Source organism: Ochlerotatus camptorhynchus, unplaced genomic scaffold, assembly GCF_037179485.1.
Source record: "Ochlerotatus camptorhynchus isolate MF236.1 unplaced genomic scaffold, CSIRO-AGI_Acam_v1.1 ptg000102l, whole genome shotgun sequence".
NCBI classification, from domain to species: domain Eukaryota; kingdom Metazoa; phylum Arthropoda; class Insecta; order Diptera; family Culicidae; genus Ochlerotatus; species Ochlerotatus camptorhynchus.
The window spans coordinates 3,114,351-3,133,403 of NW_027040592.1; the positions used below are offsets into that span (position 1 = coordinate 3,114,351).

At 41.9% G+C, this 19,053-nt stretch overlaps 2 protein-coding genes across 2 annotated transcripts in view; both read left to right on the forward strand.

Annotated features, from left to right (window-relative positions):
* LOC135699133 (heat shock protein beta-1) overlaps positions 1-19,053 on the forward strand; it is a 560,186-nt gene that overhangs the window by 452,843 nt on the left and 88,290 nt on the right. The window lies entirely within an intron of this gene.
* The window catches only part of IntS6 (integrator complex subunit 6), a 36,710-nt gene continuing 20,354 nt past the window's right edge, over positions 2,698-19,053 (forward strand). The window contains exon 1 of the mRNA XM_065219286.1: positions 2,698-2,925. The gene's annotated coding sequence lies outside the window, so the exon portion shown is untranslated. The remainder of the gene's footprint in view (positions 2,926-19,053) is intronic.

Genomic DNA, 19,053 nt, shown 5'->3' on the forward strand with positions numbered 1-19,053 from the left:
CAAAATTACATCCACTGATGTAATATTGTATCTGCTTTTTGTTATTACATCATTATTTCATAGATCAGCTTGAATTACATTGTTCGATATTACATTTTTTTTTTGCTGTGCAAGTATTAGTGCAGAACTATGAGGTTACTGCCTCAAAGTTCTGCACTAATTCTTGGGCATTCAGACAAAAGAGAATACTATTTCAAAGTACTAGTCGTAACTTTGATGCCTTTCGAATATTCAAACTGTGGTCAATTTAACCAAATTTATCATATTTTAAAATTTGCAAATGCATCGGTCAACGTCGACCCATAACAGCCTGCACTAGATTTGAATGAAAACGGCTTACAAAGGATTGGCACGAAGTAGTAGGAAGGTCATGGGATCTATTTATCGATAATTATCCAGTGTAAACCACCATTTGCTCTCTTTATTTATACAGCTATTCCACTTAGACGCCCACATTCATCAGGATTCACTTTTCGACAATGAGAAGCTGCAGAATTTAGGAAAATGTATCACCGTTGAACGTCTTTCTTTTACAGTTGGGGAATAAACGCAACACGGTTGCTGTGTTACCGTGCATTGCTTGTTGAGCAACTCGAGTTACTCAGAGTTGCTCAAAATTAACTCAAATTTTACTCATGATCAAAAGCTGTCTTGCCCCCAAATTCTGTAAGTATTTTTGAGTGATTAGCTTAAGTTTTTAAGTTAACCCCTCTCTCCCCCTAAAATCTTGGTATGATTTCACAGCTTCTTTGAATAGAGCTAATAAACTATAGAGGAAGAAAAGCGCAGCCGTCGCTGTCGAAACATCTTTTATAGTACGTTCAGACTACAGAGTTATAACATGTTATAGCGCTATCTTGATGGTGGTTTCTGTGTTGCAATTATTTGACAACCGTTATAACATGTTATAACTGCTCAGTCTGGACAGCGTTTTACTTACATCTAATAGGGACACAACTGTCAAAGCGTGAAATAACCATGCAGTTTGACAGTTCTGTACCCGGTATTATTCAACATCGGAAAAAAGGGAACGCCAGGGCTAATCTTCCTCTATAGTATATTAGCTCTATTCTTTTTTGGCACTCATTACAGAAAAGTGCTACTTTTCGACACGCTTATGAATAACATAATGGCCTACTTTATCAAGCTAACAGGGTCGACAAGTACTACTTTTCAGCACCCAATGCCGATAAGCTCTACTTTTCGACACTCTTTTGAGTGCAAAAAATGTTGTACCGTGAACCCCCGTTAATCTGATCGACGTCTCGTGCAAATTAACGGGGTTTATTTTTTATTTGAACTTCTAGTAACCCTATGACCAGCAGAAATGCGAGTTTCTGGTAACCTTATTTGCTGTTTTGTTGTGATTTTGCGTTCCATTTCGCATTGTCCCGTTTCGCTTTAATCCTTTCCATGTGCTAAAATGACGTTAGAGCAATTTTTAGTTTGCACGGCGTGCAGATGAGCGGGTTTCAAACTAAAAAGTGTTTATATTAAGTTCGGTCAGATTACCGGGGGTCTACGGAATGCAACTTTATTAAGGGTGGAATCGTGAATGCTCGAAATTGGATTAAAAATAAAGCAATTTTGTGCGGGACGAAGTTCGTCGGGTCAGCTAGTTCGTTAAACAAATAATGCTCATGTTTATAGTTTGTCATACAAGTGTATCCGTGGCATTAGAATTTGTTTAACAGGTACACCTAACACAGGTGCCTAATGGCGTTACGCACCTGTTTAGGGATACCAGCTAAACAAATTCTAAATGAGCGCCGTGTAATTTACATTTTAGCTATTCAAACCTAGATTCAAACTACGGGGTTCTACATTATTGGTATTACAATAGATGTATAATCCAGCTTTCCATGCTCTGTAATAGCGGCCTGTTTGTATGAATAATTGTATCCTTCACTGTGCTTTTTGAAACTAACTGCAGGGCGTATGTTGTTTCATTTTCTTCTGTTCCTGGGAGAGGGAAAGGTAGGGGTCAAAATCCGAACCTCCAGGTAGCACAGTGAAGGATACATTTATGCATACAAACAGGCCGCCATTACCGAGCATGGAAAACTGGATACCCCCAATATAGTAAGAATTTTCAACAAAAGAACAACAATACAATTACTGGTAAAAGTTTGTTCGTGGAAAAGTCATTTTTCGTGGTTAAGATACATAACAACCCCCTTTTTCTATATTGTAGATTTCCCCATTTACCATAGATTATATTGTGGATACAATACATTCTATGGTTATTTGATCGTTGTGGGCAATAAGATTTATTGTCAATTAAATAATTTGTATTGTATCGTTACAAAACATTTCGTTGTACCTCTATGGTTAGTTTTTACGGGAATTAAAAAAAATCATGTTAAAAATCAACCCACCCCTAATGACAGTTCGATCTTACCGCCCAATCATCATTCGCACAGCCCTGACTCGGTGAAAAGCGTCGCGATGACGCACATTCTCACCGTTCCTTCGCCAGAACAAAGAAAGATGGCAAGTCAAGCCAACTCTTTAATCGATAAGGGATCCCATGGGCAAGAGCGAGACACCATGCCCAGGAAACGTCTACCTCTCCTTTTCGATCTTGCGACTTCACAACCCCTAGTGTGCTACCCGCTTCTGTCACTCTCACGTAAAACCAACACACAGCAGCAGCAGTGGACCAGCGAAAACGTCTGCTGCTGCTAGTCGAAGTCGTCGTCGCCTGTCTGTCAGTTGTCAACTAGTAGTGGAAGAGAACGGTTCAAAACAAGTGGAACTCCGTGTCGTTTGGTACTCGGTTGGTGTATGGTGGAGATTTTCCTCGCCCCAAAACGGTCATTTATCGCGTACAGTCACCCGCTGGACCCGGACTAATCGCTACTGGACCCCCTAAGGAGTCGGAACATTGCGCTCCCGGACCGGATCGGACCCATCGGTGGCTAGGTATTGGCAAAAAAATGGAAATAATTTTCTTTCCCTTCAAACGCACACACTCTCTCACTGACCCGACCGAGATCCCGTCGTCACTCTCATTCGTCGTTGCATCGAACAGTCGTCGATGGTGAGCGAGACTGAGTGAGAGACTATTTCCGTCCCACTTGCGCCAACGTAGTCCAGGGGGGAACGGTTGCGAAACGGCACGACGTCGTAGAGTTTCTTTTTTTTTTTTCTTTTTCGTTGTGAGCCGTGAGACGGTGGGAGTCGTGGAACACGAAAACGGGTTGAAATGTGAGAAGATTTTGCAAAAGTGAGTGTCGGTGCAGCGCCACGGCGCGAGTGTTCCGAGAAGCGATGACGTTCCGCGACGCGAAAAGAGAGTTTGAAATGACATTTGAGGGGGTTCGCGTCTGAGGAAGGTGTGTGCGATGTGGTTTGTTTTGGCTGATGTTGCTGCGGCGGGTGCATTAGTGCCAAGTTTTTTCGTATCTTATTTTCTGATTGTTTTAAATGGTTGACCATCTTTGTGATAAAGTGGTTCTAAGTTATTTCGTTTGATATTGCTCTTCGGAGCAAATGCTTGATTTTAAAAGGTTGTTTTTGGTTTTATTGGAGGCGCGAAACAGCTGCTTTTAAGATTCGTTAACGTTCAAGATTTTTCGCGGTTCATCAAGTATTGAGGTATCTACATTCATAATAAAGGACAGGGTATGATAAATTGTTGAGATTTTTTGCGACACAATTGGTTGACTAGCTTGTCGCTGATAGAATTCGCTAATTAGGTCGATGTCGCTAGGGCGATCCATAAACTGCGAAGACGGTTTTTTGAAAGATACTAGACCATCCTTCTCCCCCTGCGTAGACATACATTCATAAGTTAAGCATACAATCACATCTAAAGTTACAAACTGTTAACGTGGTTTATGGACAGTTCGCAACGTGTTGACAACATCACACATAATTGCGGTAATTTATAGGGTCATTTTACAACACTTCTATAAGCGTTTACACTTGAGAAGTATTCATTTGCAAATTACTTACGAACCTCAAATTTAAGTTAGATTGATAAAAGTAAGCAGTGAATTACCTACAGCATCAAGTATATAGTAGTAGTAGAATGCCATTATTGGTTATGATGTTACATTTAAAATGATTTTGCATTTCTGATCTTCACAATTATTATAAATATTTTCTGTATGAAAAATACGATAAGTCGGCAAACGAGAATATGGGTGATTAGTTTCGTATTTGATTGTTCTAAGTTGTTCTCCATTGTGTTGCTTCTAAGTATGTGTGAACATGGTCGATTCGTTACAGCCTCTATCTAGTTAATCTGTGAAAAAGTGAATTCAATTTAGTGGGTACATGTTCTATGTGTGTACTTAATTATTAAAAAATGTTCGGACATATATATAAATAGTGGTGAGTACCTCGCGCATCGAAGAATTGATGTGATGTGATGTGAATGGAACGCACCATCAGTGCAAGGATTACCAATTTCTGCAGATACTTTACCGGTTGTAAAGTTCTGCCTGATGGTTTGTTGCAGCAGTGTGAATCAGCTTCATTGAAGACCTTTGGAAGACAAAACGACCAGATGGCCATCTGTAATCACGTGACAAGAGACTGGCAAATCCACGAACCCTCGTCCAGTCAACAAGTCCTTTGATTCTCTTAGGCTGTCCATGTATATAATATAATGTTTTAACATATATGATTTAACAGTAATGTTCCATCACATGCTGAAACATGTGCAGACAATCCATTTGGCGTTCAATGATGATTTCAAAGACACAAAAATGGGATGCGTGGAGAAAACTCCATTAAGAATTTGTTAAATTTAAGAGAATCATGTAAATTTAGTTTAAATAGCTAAAATCAGATACGATCTCACCAAGTTAGTCCAAATGAATCCACAGGGAGCATCCGTGCTATTGTTGCATTTTAGTTCCAATCAAAGACGGTTCGCTTGATGGGGGTCAACATAAACTAGTCCCGTCCTATGCAGAACCAGTTTGAAGTGTCCAAATCCTCCGGCTTGCGGCAAGTCACAGTCAGTGCAGTCCCTTGGGGGCGGGATGCAGTTCTCTCAGGGCTTCTTCTGCATAGATGGTTTGATTCCCTTTGAACCGGATAATCGCGTTCTTGGCCACGGGCATGGCTGGACTTACCTCGCGCATCGAAGAATTATTCACTTAGTGTACACTTCTTTTTCTATCGTTTTCATGCATTACCCGGATCGGAACTGGAGTCCGCCGTCTTCGGCACGATATTCCGTGCTTTTGTTGACTAATTGGGAGGCCTCACCTAATATACATCAACCATCAAATGGGACCCTTTTGGGGACCGTTAAGGGGCTTTCCGTAGACCACTTGGACAGTTTTTGGACCCACCCATCCCATGCGTGGTCAAACATCCATATACAGTCAACTCTCCCTAACTCGTTCAGTGTGAATTGGAAAGCGTGATTTTTGATTAAATTAACGGGAATTTATTCGCTTGAGGGTATTTTCCCCCTCCAGACAGAAACCCGTCCACTGTGTTCTTTAAAATGTATTTAATTTAGAGATGTAAAGTTTTAGAAGTTCCAGGATATGAAAAGTGGAATCTTTGAGTCTTCTTAGAATTAAGTCCAAAATCTTAAATATTTTTCAAAATTTGGAATTTTTTTAAATTTTTTTTTTTATATTCTGAAAAATTTGTTTTGTCGATATTGTTTTTTTTCTTCTGGGATCTTGCAATTGTTTCTAAATCCAGGATCAGCAATTCAAGTCTTGATGATATTTTTCATATTTATTTAGGTGTAAAATAGCCGTGAACAGGCGCATTAATGTGCCCCATCTGTTCTATTCAAAATACAATATTGCAAATTTGCTCAGTTAACTATTCTTCTTCAAAAGCAATGAAGCAACATTTACAATTAAGCCACAATTAATGTGACAGTGATGGCTCCCATATGCTGTTTTCCTCATTCAGAAACTCTAGCCGTTCTTTTGGCCAGATCGATGGTATCATTGCCAAGCTCTTCAGATCGCTCGGTATTCCGACTTTGAAAGAAATATGTAGTCCATCGTTGAGACATCCTTGCATGGATGCACCAGTTTCCTTACTATCAATTCATTATCGTACTTAAGAGACTCTCGAATCGTACATAATTTTCGGATGCAACACTGGAAATCCTTGTAAAATAATTCAAAATTAGACTCGAAGGAGAACTCGTGCAAAAGTCTCATGCCTATTCTGCGCGGCGTGAGAGGTGAGGTGACAGTGTAGTGATGGTGAAGTGACAATTTACACATCGGGTGAGGTGACTCCATTTGAGAGTCACGGAGTCATGGTCATCAAGTGACAGCGTGTCACCTCACCTCACACGCCGCGCAGAATAGGCCTGTCTGTGAAACACAATTGGAGCATTTACGTAGTGCTGTTATTGAGTTCCCTCAGTAACGTATGTACGTATGCAGATTTCACAAAAGTGGTTACAAGACTTCTCCTTAGGGGCATCCACGGACATTCAATTTTGAAATCTCTGCTTGGCGTGGAGTTGAGAAGATATTTAGATTCTGGTAAACCAATCGAAAATTGAACGTATCCCATGATAACCAGAGTGTCGACTACCTGGAATATCAGGGAATCTCAGAGAAGTTCATTCATATCCAGGGAAATGTTTCTTAACCTTTAGGGAAGGTCCATTAATTATGTCACGCAAATTTGGCCCATGTTCAACCCCCCCCCTTTGTCACATTTTTATATGGACCTTAATTGTTTTTTTTAAGGCTCGTCACAGTTTCCAAACCCCCTCTCCCTCCTTCCTAAAAGTGTGACATAATTAATGAACGATCCCTTACGTGCCTAACGTCTAAATTTGCATAAATTTCAAAATTGAATTAGCTCTAAAAACATCATTTCTCAATTTCTTTCTGCACAACAAATTGCATTTTGTCGAGAGTTTTTAAATCCGTCAGTAAAATTTTGGATCAACACATGGTTCCGGCGTTATTCCGGTTTCTGTTGGGGTCACTCTAGGACGGCATTCGACTTTACTGTTCTGTAATGATTAAACACACGGTGAACATAATATTTTCTCACTCAAATTATGTAATTGGACCATGAGCGTCTAAACCGATTGTCCATGATCACATTGGGCATCCCGGAAAAGTTCCGGTGCACCCGGGAAATGGCCAAATCTCAACAAGAACCAAAATCCATCGTGCGACATATCAAACTTCACGATTTTACAAAACTTGACCGGTTATTGACAGTCCACGATCACATTAGCCCTCCAGGGCATGTTCCGGTGCCCCCGGGGAAATGACAAATTCTTGACAAGAACCAAGAAACGTTGTGTCACGCTGTGTGACATATCAAACTTAATGATTTTACAAAAATTGACCGGTAATGGCCTTATTAGTCCACGGTCACCCCTTCTGGGCATGTCCCCCCTGGTGAAGTAGCCAATTTTCAACAAGAACCAAGAAAAGTCGTGTGACATATCAAACTTCATGATTTTACAAAACTTGACCGGTAATGGTCTTATTTACCAACGGTCAACGGTCATACTAGCCCTCCCGGGCATGATTCGGTGCCCCCGGGGAAGTAGCCAATTCTAGACAAGAACCAAAACCCGTCGTACGACGTATCAAACTTCATGGTTCTAAAAAAAAACTTGGCCGGTAAAGGGCTTATTGACAGTCCACGGTCATACTAGCCCTCTCGGGCATGTTTCCGTGCCCCCGTAAATGTTCCAGTTCCCCCGGGGAAGTGACGAATTCTCAACAAGAACCAAGAAACGTCGTATGACATATCAAAATTAATGAGTTTACAAAACTTGATCTGTAATAGCTTTATTGAGTCCCTCCCGGGCATATTTCGATGCCCCCGGGGAAGTGACCAATTCTCGACAAGAACCAAAACCCGTCGTGCGACATGGTTTTATCAAAAATTTGCCGGTAATGGCCTTATTAAAAGTCCACGGTCATATTGGGTCTTCCGAACATGTTCCGATGCCCCCGGGGAAATGAACAATTTCCAACAATAACGATGATGTTCTCTATTAGAATAGTAAGCCATGACGAAGTAAATTTCTCCATTCTGTTATTGAACGTCAATCGAACCACTCGTATTCTCAATAAATTATTACAATATGCGAGAGGGGCGACTCTATCTACGATGCAGGAAAGGTTGTGTTTTGCTGTGGCTAGCTGCGCGCACGCTGATTAGATAGAAAGAAGATTGATGAAGATTTTGAAGATTTCCTGCAAAAAGATGATGCGCGATGCAATTAGATGCGAGAAACGAAAGAAGATTTTCAGAAGATAGATTTGCTAGTGTGAGATTTTTTGAGCATCTAGAATTGAGATTCAGATGGCAATATGCCCATTCATCGCTGAAAATGGAAGCTCTGAAGAATCGAAATGACCACCAGCAATTCAAGTAGAAGTCATAATTCGGAAGCTCACGGGTTTTCAAGTCTGTCCGGAATCAAACGGGACAATTGAGCGACATGGAAGTTCACCATCTATACTTACCTCGAGCTTGAAGATCTTTGGGAGGCCGTCAAACCCGAGAGGAAAGCGGACGGAACTTTCGAGGAAGTCAACGCCACGAAAAACTGAAAAGCAAGAGCTAAGTGGTAATGCTGTTGCTGGATCCAACAAATTATGTTTATGTGGAGGAAGCGACAACAGCGAAGAAAGTCTGGGATAAACTGGAGAAAGCGTTTGAAGATTCCGGGCTTACTAAGCGAGTAGGACTTCTGCGGCAATTGGTGAAGACTGACCTTGCAAGCTGTTCGTCGATGTCGGAATACGTGAATCAAGTTGGCCCTTATTACCGATGTCACTTCACGGTGATGTGACAACTTGTCACTCACGGTGAAGTGATTCCCATTTGATTTACACGGCAATCCGGAACACCGGTAACAACCAACCCAGATTTATTCAAATGTTTCCAAAACTAACTCTAAAGTTCGATGAATCGATTCATAGTCCGACAAATCCATTTTATCGATTATATCTGATATAAACGAGCTGTTTGTATCGTTCACATCTCTGTTATCGAATCACATCTTTATAATTATCATGACAAGTAACGGTTACACCCGTTTGTTTATAAGAAAAGAACATCGCGAAATCTCAACCGAATAAGCTTTTGTAATCAAACTTTTAATGCTCTTTCCTCGTGAACCGAAGCTTGCCACCATCAGGTAGGGGAAATTCTCTGCTATTCGATAGTGGTGTTCAATTGGTTAGAGGAGCTTCGGTATGCGAGATAAGGTCATTACAATTGGATTGATCCACCCTTCTGTATTGTTGGTCGAGCTCGAAAATCTTTGTTCTAAAACAAATCTGTAGATAGAGCTGAAAGTAGTGCGTAACAGCTTTTGTAAACAATGACTTCTCTCGATAATTACTAGGAGGCACGCCCACACAAACCAACATAACCATCATGTAAAGGAAGTCTTCTAGAAATATTTAAAAAAGAGGAACTGCATTCATCTTTGCCTTGGGTATAGTTGCTTCGACATCACGGATTACGATTTGGACAACCCTGGCGTCCGGTGAACATAAGAATCGACACGGCATCTATGGTTTGTTCACCTTTTGTTATCAATGCTGGTAGTCAATTAAGTCATCAACCCTCCGTGCAGATATCTAGATAGAGCTGGAATTAGGGCGTAACAGCTTTTGTAAACAATGACTTCTCTCGATGATTTCTCGGAAGCCATGGCTCTCCCTGGCAAATCAACATCACCATCGAGTAGAGGAAGACTTCTCCTACCAGATGGACATATTGGTTTGTGTAGGCGGGCCTTGAATTCCGAGAAATCAACGAGATAAGTCATTGTTTAAAAAGGCTGCTACGCCCTAATTCCACCTCTATCTAGATATTTTCGTCGCTTTCAGGGTTTGAAACAATCTTCTTCTTCTTCTCCTTTTGGTGGCGGGGCCATTTGAAACAATCCCAAAAGCAAGTGCTCAGGAAGCGACAGTTCACATCACGCTACACACTAAAAATAATATCAGCATAATGCTCGACAATTCTAACAGATTCAAGATTATCGATGAATAGTGGATGAAATCGGCTAATATCGATAGGCGCGCGTGTTAATTCATAACGAATCGAATTTATCCAAAACAAATTCGAGAAAATTAAGCAAATTTTATTGGAATTCGTTAAAAGAAATGTAGAACAGATTACTTTCGTCCCCGCCGAGTTTTTTGCACTGTGTTGTCGTTGATTGCGTCGAACAGCAGCACCGATTGGATTTTCAACTCCGCACCAACAGCCCACATGACTCACAACAAGGCGCTGTTGAAGGATCTGAAACCATCGAGTGGTAATGTTGTTGCGGACAACAAGGGCGAAATGGGCATTGAAGCTATCGGAAAAAAACCGTTCTGAGGCCACATTTCAGGTCAACGAGGTACGATATATCCCAGTATTGTGAAGAACGGATACACCATGGGTCTTGCAAACGAAGGTGGTAGAGTGCTGAATGCGAGGGGCGATGTAGTGGCAACAGGTTGATTAGTTTAGGCTGGATCCGCACAACATACGCGACAAAGCACTGGCATGCTCATCACCATCCCTGGATGTCTGGTATCGACGAATGGACCATCTGAATTTGGCGGGATTAAAGAAGCTGGCGGATGGGCTGGTTGATGGCGTGGAACTGAGTGAAAACATTGACAGCGATTGCAGCGTATGTGCGATGGGACAACACAGTTGGCAACCATTTAGCAAGAAGAGTTCCCGTGCATCTGAAGTGTTGGAGGTCGTACACTCAGACATCTGTGGTCCGATAGAAGTCAATTCGTTTGGAGGAAGCAGATATTATATTGCATTTGTTAATGACAAGTCAAGTCGTTTGTCTATTTTCTGTGATCAAAGTCTGAAGGCGAAGTTCTGGATACATTCAGAAAATTCCATGTGATGACAGAGCGACAAACTGGACAGAAGGTCAAAATCATCCGAACCGACAACGGGTTGGAATATACAAACCAGAAGTTGTCGGAATACCTTGTGATGTTTGGAATAAGGCATCAAACCGCGAATAGTTACGCGCCGGAATAAAATGGATTGGCTGAGAGGGCGAATCGGTCTATAGTGGAACGTGCGAGGTGTATGCTTTTTGAAGAGAACCTTGAGAAACATTTTCGGGCAAAAGCTGTGTCAATGGCGGTGTACCTCCTGAATCGTTCACCAACGCGAGGACATGATGTCGCACCTGAAGAGCTCTGGAGCGGAAAGAAACCGCATCTGTCGCACGTTAGAATCTTCGGAACACCAGCAATGGTTCACGTTCCAAAACGACGCAAATAGGAAGAAAAAGCGGAAGCATGCATTTTGGTAGGATTGGATGACGATACAGACCAGAAAGATTGTCAAGAGTCGGGTGACGAAGGGACAATTGGAAGTCGTGAATTGAAAAGTTGATCGATTTTTAAGAAACGTAGTCCTCCCGTCGTTCGTCACAGTTCGCTGCGTTACCTTTTCGCATTGGCAGCAAGATACGATTTGCTAATCTGGAGGACGAAATCTACATGGAGCGGCTCTCGATGTTCGAAAATCGTCAGAACCGCGCGATGGTGTATCGCTTGAACAAAGCGTTGTCAAACAGTCGAGCCGAGTCTGGAACAACAAGTTGGATTCGATGCTGAAGAAGTTTGGTCTTACTCAGGTGAACTGTGACCCCTGTGTGTATTATCACATTGATGGCGGGCGGATTATATTTTTTGATGACGTGATAATATTTTCAAACGAAAATGATTGGAGCAAGTCAAGGGGTTCTTGAACGAGAACTTCCGAATGAAGGACTTGGGCGAAGCTAAGAGCTGCTTGGGCATACACATTAGCCGGAGTGAGGATACCGTTGCGTTAGAAGCTTTCGTTAAAGCGATGCTGACTAAATTCAACTGCAAATCAACGAAGACACCGATTACCAACAAGTTTAACAAGGAAAATAATGTCACCGAAAACCCCGGACGAGACGAACCAAATGGCCAACATTCCGTATCAGGGAGCAATCGGCAGCCTAATGTACTTGGCTCCAGTGTTGGCAAAATCAGAAATCAATTGATATTTTTCCGCCCTCATGCGCTTGCAATATCATGCTTTATATTGATTTTACAAGCTCCTTTGATATTGCGAGACTATTCACAACGTGCAAAAATCAAGCTGAGAGTTGACTCGACACAAAAATGATTCCATTACACATCGTTTTCTTAGATAGTTTGCATAGTTTGCTATCTCTTTTTAATCTTCACCGATGGCAGACGCGAAGGGAAGTTTCAGTTACATTCGGGTGTAAAGCAAAAATCCTTAAGCTCAATCTCACCACAGTTTGGTGAGATTTGCAGTTGGTGAGTTTTGTTAGCTTGATATTCCGAGCTGCGATATCACCAGCTTGCAAAATCAACCGCAGTTGTTTGCTTGTTGATTTTTGTCTACGAAAATCAAGCGTGATCTTGGGCGTTGGTGAGATTTGATTTTTTGATATTTTCCCAACACTGCTTGGCTCAATGTACCCGACCGTTTTCACTGTGAACCAGCTTAGCCGTTACAATTCAAATTGTAGCATTGGAGTTCTGTCAAGCATTTGTTCCGTTACCTCCGTGGAACTTCAAATATGAAACTGGTCTTCAAGAAGTTATTGGATACAGTGACGCGGACTGGGCAGCTCATCAGGACGACAGAAGATCAACAAGTGGTTACATATTCAAGCTACAGGGTGCAGCGATTTCCTGGTGCTGTAAGTGGCAGCCTATGATCCCTTTACTACGTGTGAAGCAGAGTATATGGCCCTATCTGCAGCAGTTCAAGAAAGGATTGATGTCACAATTCCAAGAGATTGCTTCGAACAAGATGCTTTGTGACAATCAAAGCACAATTGCCGTTGCTAAAGCTGGTTGTTATAATCCCAGGACAAAGCATATCGATATTAGGCATCACTATATTCGAGATTCAGTGAAGAAAGAAGTGGTCAACACATCTGAAGACTGATGGACTCTCGAAACCCAAGAGGTATTCAACTCTGCACACCTTAATCTGTACCAAGAGTTTTGGCAGCTCCGAAAGCTGTGCCAAGCGTTGTGCCGATCATTCCGAAGTAGGATCGAAGTGTATCAATCAAGGTGTCATTATCCCATGAGTTTGGCAACCCTGAAGTTAGACTTTTGTGATTGTGTGTACATTTTCAGTTTATCTAATTCATGACCATGGTTCATGGCAAATATTAAGCTTCACTCTCATTAGAATGAGAGCGGATTGGACAGTGGAAGAGGAACTGGAAGCAATACAACATATGCGACCCGTCCACAAGAAACGGACGGAGGACGAAATTTTCAACAGCTGCCAGTAAAACCAACAATCAATACGAAGCTAACGATTTAAAATTGGCTCACTACTTGTCTAGCCTATTGGTCCCAAGCAAACGATTAACGTACCCCATTCCAGTCGAAATTCTAGTACTAGACAATGTTTGTTTTGATTCGCTATGAAAGTTTGACAGATAAAATGAGGGGTTAGTGGATTTTCCTATGTTTCGAGGGGTGAATCGATTAGCTTGGGATCGAAGAGAATACCAGAGCTGAGCCAAAAACTTGAGCACTTTTCTTCGGGACCTACTAGTCTTAGCTCTATGGTAAAACGCTCCTCGACAAAATCAAACCCAGAACTCGAACGGACGAAAGTTCACTCCCACCCTAGAAACAACATCCTCGAAACAGTTCTGATCGACTCAGAACTACGCAACCTCGAATACATCACCCAAGTTATCGTATCGCAGATTGTGATGTCTCATACCATCACCCAATTACACACGTTCAAACCTATCAAGTTCACGATCCTTTGCAGATGTGATACCTTCCACAAGGCACCACCAATCAAAGCCAATGGCCAATGTACCACCAGTGAAAACCATCTAATGGCTACCCACTTCATATCTGTCATACCTCGGAAATGCTGCACGATCCAGATAAACTTCGCATCTGCAGTTCAACTGTACTCTGTGGTTGTTGTTGTTCATCTGCAAACCCATGGGATCTTGCCGAACAGCAAATTACTTAGTGTCGTTATGCACTTTCGAGATTGAGCAAGGCCACATAATTGATTGATTGGTAGGCCACCCATCGCACCGGATCCTTTTGAGACGAACTAGTGCAACAGAAGAGTGCAGATTGGATCGTTGGTGATGAGGTGTACTCACGAAATAGAATGCAATTGCATTTTTGATTGCGTTGATCTGTTCCTATAAATCCTATACTGCTTCGCTAAGGCAATCGTCCAGACCTGATGGAATATTAGGGGTTAATACGTATCGACATCCCCCAATAAATACTGGGACTTGTATGGACATCGCTATAAAGTCCTGTGGATTTCCCATTGAAGTCCATACCAATTGAAACCAATGACTGGCAAGGATACCTAAGGAAAAACGTAGGAGAAAACGATAAGGCGAGAAGACCCTTGGCAAGACTGGGATTCCAACCCGGTTGAAATACAAAACCCATTACACACACCCCATATGATGTGGTTTTGTTTCTTCATCGTTCGTTCTGCATAACAACCTTGTAAAACAAAACAAAAATCCTCCGCAGCTGGCACAATATTGTCGTCGTTCAGAGGATTTTTGTCCATTCAGTTCGCCGATCGCATTCCGCACCGTACCGTCGTATTGGACGAACTTACAGGCATTTGAACAACTGCTGCTGGAGGGAATCCATTTTGGCCATCTTTACTGTCGTATCGACCCTCTTGACCGACCATGGTGTGGAAGAAGTCTGAGGCGTGAGGCAATTCTGGACAAAACCACGAGTCGCTGGGAATTTCGCTACGAATCGGATGAGATAAACATAGTTTCATGGTGTAGACAGGTGCAGGCAATACTCACAGCATTTTTCCTTGGAATCCGAACCCAATGTGAGGCCCAATGGAGTAAACAAAGAAGTCAACCTTAGCAACGATAGGCAAAACGTCAACTCTCGACAGCAGGGTGGCAAGTTAACCGGGAAAACCAGGAAAATGTCGGAAATTTTTATATATCAGGGAAAACCGGGAAAAACCGAGAATATTAAAGCAAAACAGGAAAAATAATAATTTACAGATGTATGTCGGTTTGCTAAGCTTTTTCATAACATCTGCTGCTGCAGCTGAACTATTCCTGAAAAGTGTTCAAAGTGATGAACCTTTGGTGCCTTTTCTTTTCACTGAATTAACAAATCTAATTAAATCAGTTAAGCTGGGTTTAGACTAGGCAAGTCAAATGATCAACTCAGTTGAATTCAATTGGCTTGAAAAGTTGAGCCTAGCTCAACAATTATCGCTGAAGTGAGGAACGTTTGGACAGATTGTAGATGAGGCTTATGAATGTTGCTGGCAAAGATTTTCCAAACCTTATAGGTTTCGTCACGAAAATTCTTATATTGTCGCATGGAAATGCCACGCTGGAACAGGGATTTTTCGTAAATAAGGAGTGCTTGGTGATCAATAGAGTGATGCAAATTTTGAAATTTTCGCTCCACAATACTTTAACGATTCCAAATCGGATCCTGACTAACCTCTCAAAATTTGACCCCATTTGGTGAGAAACTGTGATGGCACAAACCATTTGAAGTTTGTATGGGAATTATTATGGTAAACCAAGATTTTTGTTCATGTCTATCTAATAATTCACCATATCGGTCTGCTTCAAAAACTTTCAACTGTACTTGTAGGAAATATTTCCAGCTACAACTTTGCTGAAGACAACTTTTAGATTAAATGCAAGGATCGAAAGTTATCAATGGTTCAATGCGCTGATGTCTTATGATCATGCTCAATCAACTGCTCAGCAGGCAACATTGGTGTTTCTGGGGCGTTGAATAGGACACAAAAATCATGGCTACTATGTCACACTGCAAAATACAGTGTTGCCTACAGAGCAGTTGCTTGATCATGTCATAAGTTTATCAATCTCTTAAATAATTAATAGCTTTTTCCTGCCTCGTTTTACATAGAAACAATTTTCAGCAAAGTTGTAGCTGAGAAAGTTTTCTATAAGAATGGCTCGAATGGTTTCGTAGCTCAATATGGAAAAAGGCTAGAAGGCAATGAACAGAAAGTTGAGATTTCCCATATTAATTTACATGTAAACTTCAAATGGCTTGTGCAAAGCCTATTTCTAACCAATTGAGTTGTAACTTTGGGAGGCTAATCAGGACCCGATTTGAAACCATTTAAGCATTGTGGAGCAAAAAAGTCAAATTTTGCATCAGTCTAGTGATCAACCATGACAGAAGAAAGTCTTGTGGCTCAGTGCATTGTTCATAATGCAATATTGAATGCTGGAGGCGTGACAAAAGTCGAAATCACGAAAAGTCTTGTGCAATTTGCCAAAAATCCCTACGATCGTTACAAGGAAGCTATCAACAGGAAGAAACAGGATACTATCGATAGGGACAGCACCTGAAAGAAAACGAAAAGTTGCTCAAAATGTTAAAAGCAAAAATACTTGCAACTGCTCAAAAAGAAGCATCATTACTCGACGAGCAGATGAAACATCTTAACCCTTAAATGCGCAATATTATTTTAAAACAGCATTTCCAAACATGTTAAAACTTTTTTAATAGCTAGTTCGTTTATTTGGAAAATTCAATTGAATTTGCTTTACGGAACCAATAGTTAACTGTTCATTTTTTGTAACATTTGAAAATGATCGAGTGTAAAATTCATCCATTCAAACATTGCAAGTTTTCCTTTACACATTCTACCGAAGGCCTCGTGTTCGGAGTGTTAATGACATATAAATGCGAATATCGCTAAGGACCAATGTACCCATTTAGTTAAACCAGGATTAAGGCTTGAGCCTAGAACGAACTAGTAAAAAAGGCTTGAGCGGAGGTCAAGAAATTGGCCTTATGCTGCTTGAATACAGTAGACGTTAGCTAAGTCAAAAACCTTGTACTACAAATGCTCAGTTAATGGATATGTATCTGTCACACTTTAATTTCAATTTGTTGACATAAACCGGAAGAGCACTAATGTATTTTTAATATTTTTTGTTATCTGGTTTGACACATGATATGTATTTTAGTTAGCGAATGCCCTTTGTTTGGTGAAAAGTCGACACAGCTCAGCCCAAGTAACATTGCAAGTTTTATCGCGGTTTTAAAGCATTCTACAAGTCTAAATCATGGTCTACAGAACCCGCATAAATCCCAAATTGTTACTACAAATTGTATATTCTTGAAGGGACAAACGGGAGACTCCAAACGAAGCATACGGTTTAACAGGAAAAACGGAGAAAAGTTTATTTAAACGTCTGTACTACACGAAGTGTGATTGTGGAATGAACAGTTATTAATTTTCACAAACAGGTAACGGGTCGTTGCCAGGGAGGGCTTCCCAACAACGTAACAGGGGAAAGCGACGGCTGATTGCCTACTACGCCAACACCCCCTCTGAATCGGCCATTCCAAGGCCTTGGCACAGCTTCTCCATGCGCACCGCCTCCACCGGTTTGGTAAACAAATCCGCCAGTAGTATACTTCACCGCTACACGTCCATTCGCAATGTGGTCCCGGATGAAGTGGTGCTTTATATATATATATGCTTGCTTCTCTTGCTTTCACAATTCTTCGCCATACCTATCGCTCCTTGATTGTCCTCAAATATTACGACCGGATCCGCAGGCTGCTTGAATTGAAGATCTTCCATCACTCCGGACAACCAGATCGCTTCCGAAACAGCAGAACTCCGCTTCACTCGAGGATGTAGCAACGGTAACCTGATTTTTGCTCGACCACGATACAGGATTACCAAATACCGTGAACAGGTGGCCGCTGACTGACTTCCTGTCTTCCGCATCCGAAGCCCAGTCGGCGTCAGCATATCCGACCAACGCTTCCGCTGATTCGTCACGTACAAACTTCAGGTGCTTCGTTTTCGTCCCTTTCAAATACCGTACTATACGCTTGAGGCATTGCCAATGGTTAACTGTTGGGTTCTGTTGGTAACGGCCCAGAAATCCGACAGGGAAACACAAATCAGGTGCACAGCATTACGTACATAATTGTGCCCAGCAGCTCACGGTACGGTTCTTGGGTTGACTCACCATCACGGGAAACAACCAGGTTCTTCTCCATAGGCGGCTTGGTCGGGTTACAATCCGTCATCTTAAAGCGTATCAATATTTTTTCGATATTCGTTTCTTGAGAGAGTTTCATGGAATTCGTCGCACGGTCGTTTTCTAGTTTCATACCTAGGAAATGACTGATCTCACCGCAGTCCGTCATCTTGAACGTCGAACTCAGGGCTTTCTTCAGATTCACAATCGTTTCAATCTTCCTCCCAGCGATGAGCAAATCGTCCACATACAGAATGATATAAATTTCGTCTCCTGGTATCACCCGCACGTAGAGGCAGTAGTCGTGCAGCGATCGACGAAATCCCAAACTCAGCAACCGATCGTTGAACTTTTCGTTCCAGCACCTTGGGGATTGCTTGAGGCCGTACAGGGACTTGAGTAAGCGACACACTGTATTAGGGGACGCTGCAACACCGCCGGTAACCGCCATGTACAATTCCTCTTTCAGGTCGCCGTGCAAAAACGCCGTCTTGACGTCCATTTGATGGAAGTGGAAACACTGTTGCACTCCGATCGCGAGAACCGTCCTGATGGTGGCCAGTTTTGCAACAGGAGCGAATGTCTCCTCGTAATCGACTCCAGCCTTCTGCAGGAATCCTTTCACCACCAGTCTCGCCTTATGTTTGACCGCATTGCCGGTCGAATCGTCCTTCAGCTGAAACTCCCATTTCGATTTCAGAGGCTTCACTCCCTTCGGACAGCTCGTAAGACGCCAGACCTTGTTGTTGCCATGCTGTGTTTCGGCACAGTGTGCAGAGTTGATTACCCCTTGATCGAGCGCTTTATTCAACTTGTATAGGATCACTCTTCATGGGTTAGAGGTCTATGTGGTATTTCATGAAAAAATGTCCAGAAAGCACTAGTAACTGAGGAAAGTAATAGCTGATAGGATTGCCAAAACCGGGTAGGAACCACACCTGGATTTTTTTTAATTGGGTTGTTTAACTTCGAAAAATATACCGATTTTTATACATCATCAGCTTTGTTTTCTGAGCACAACGATATTT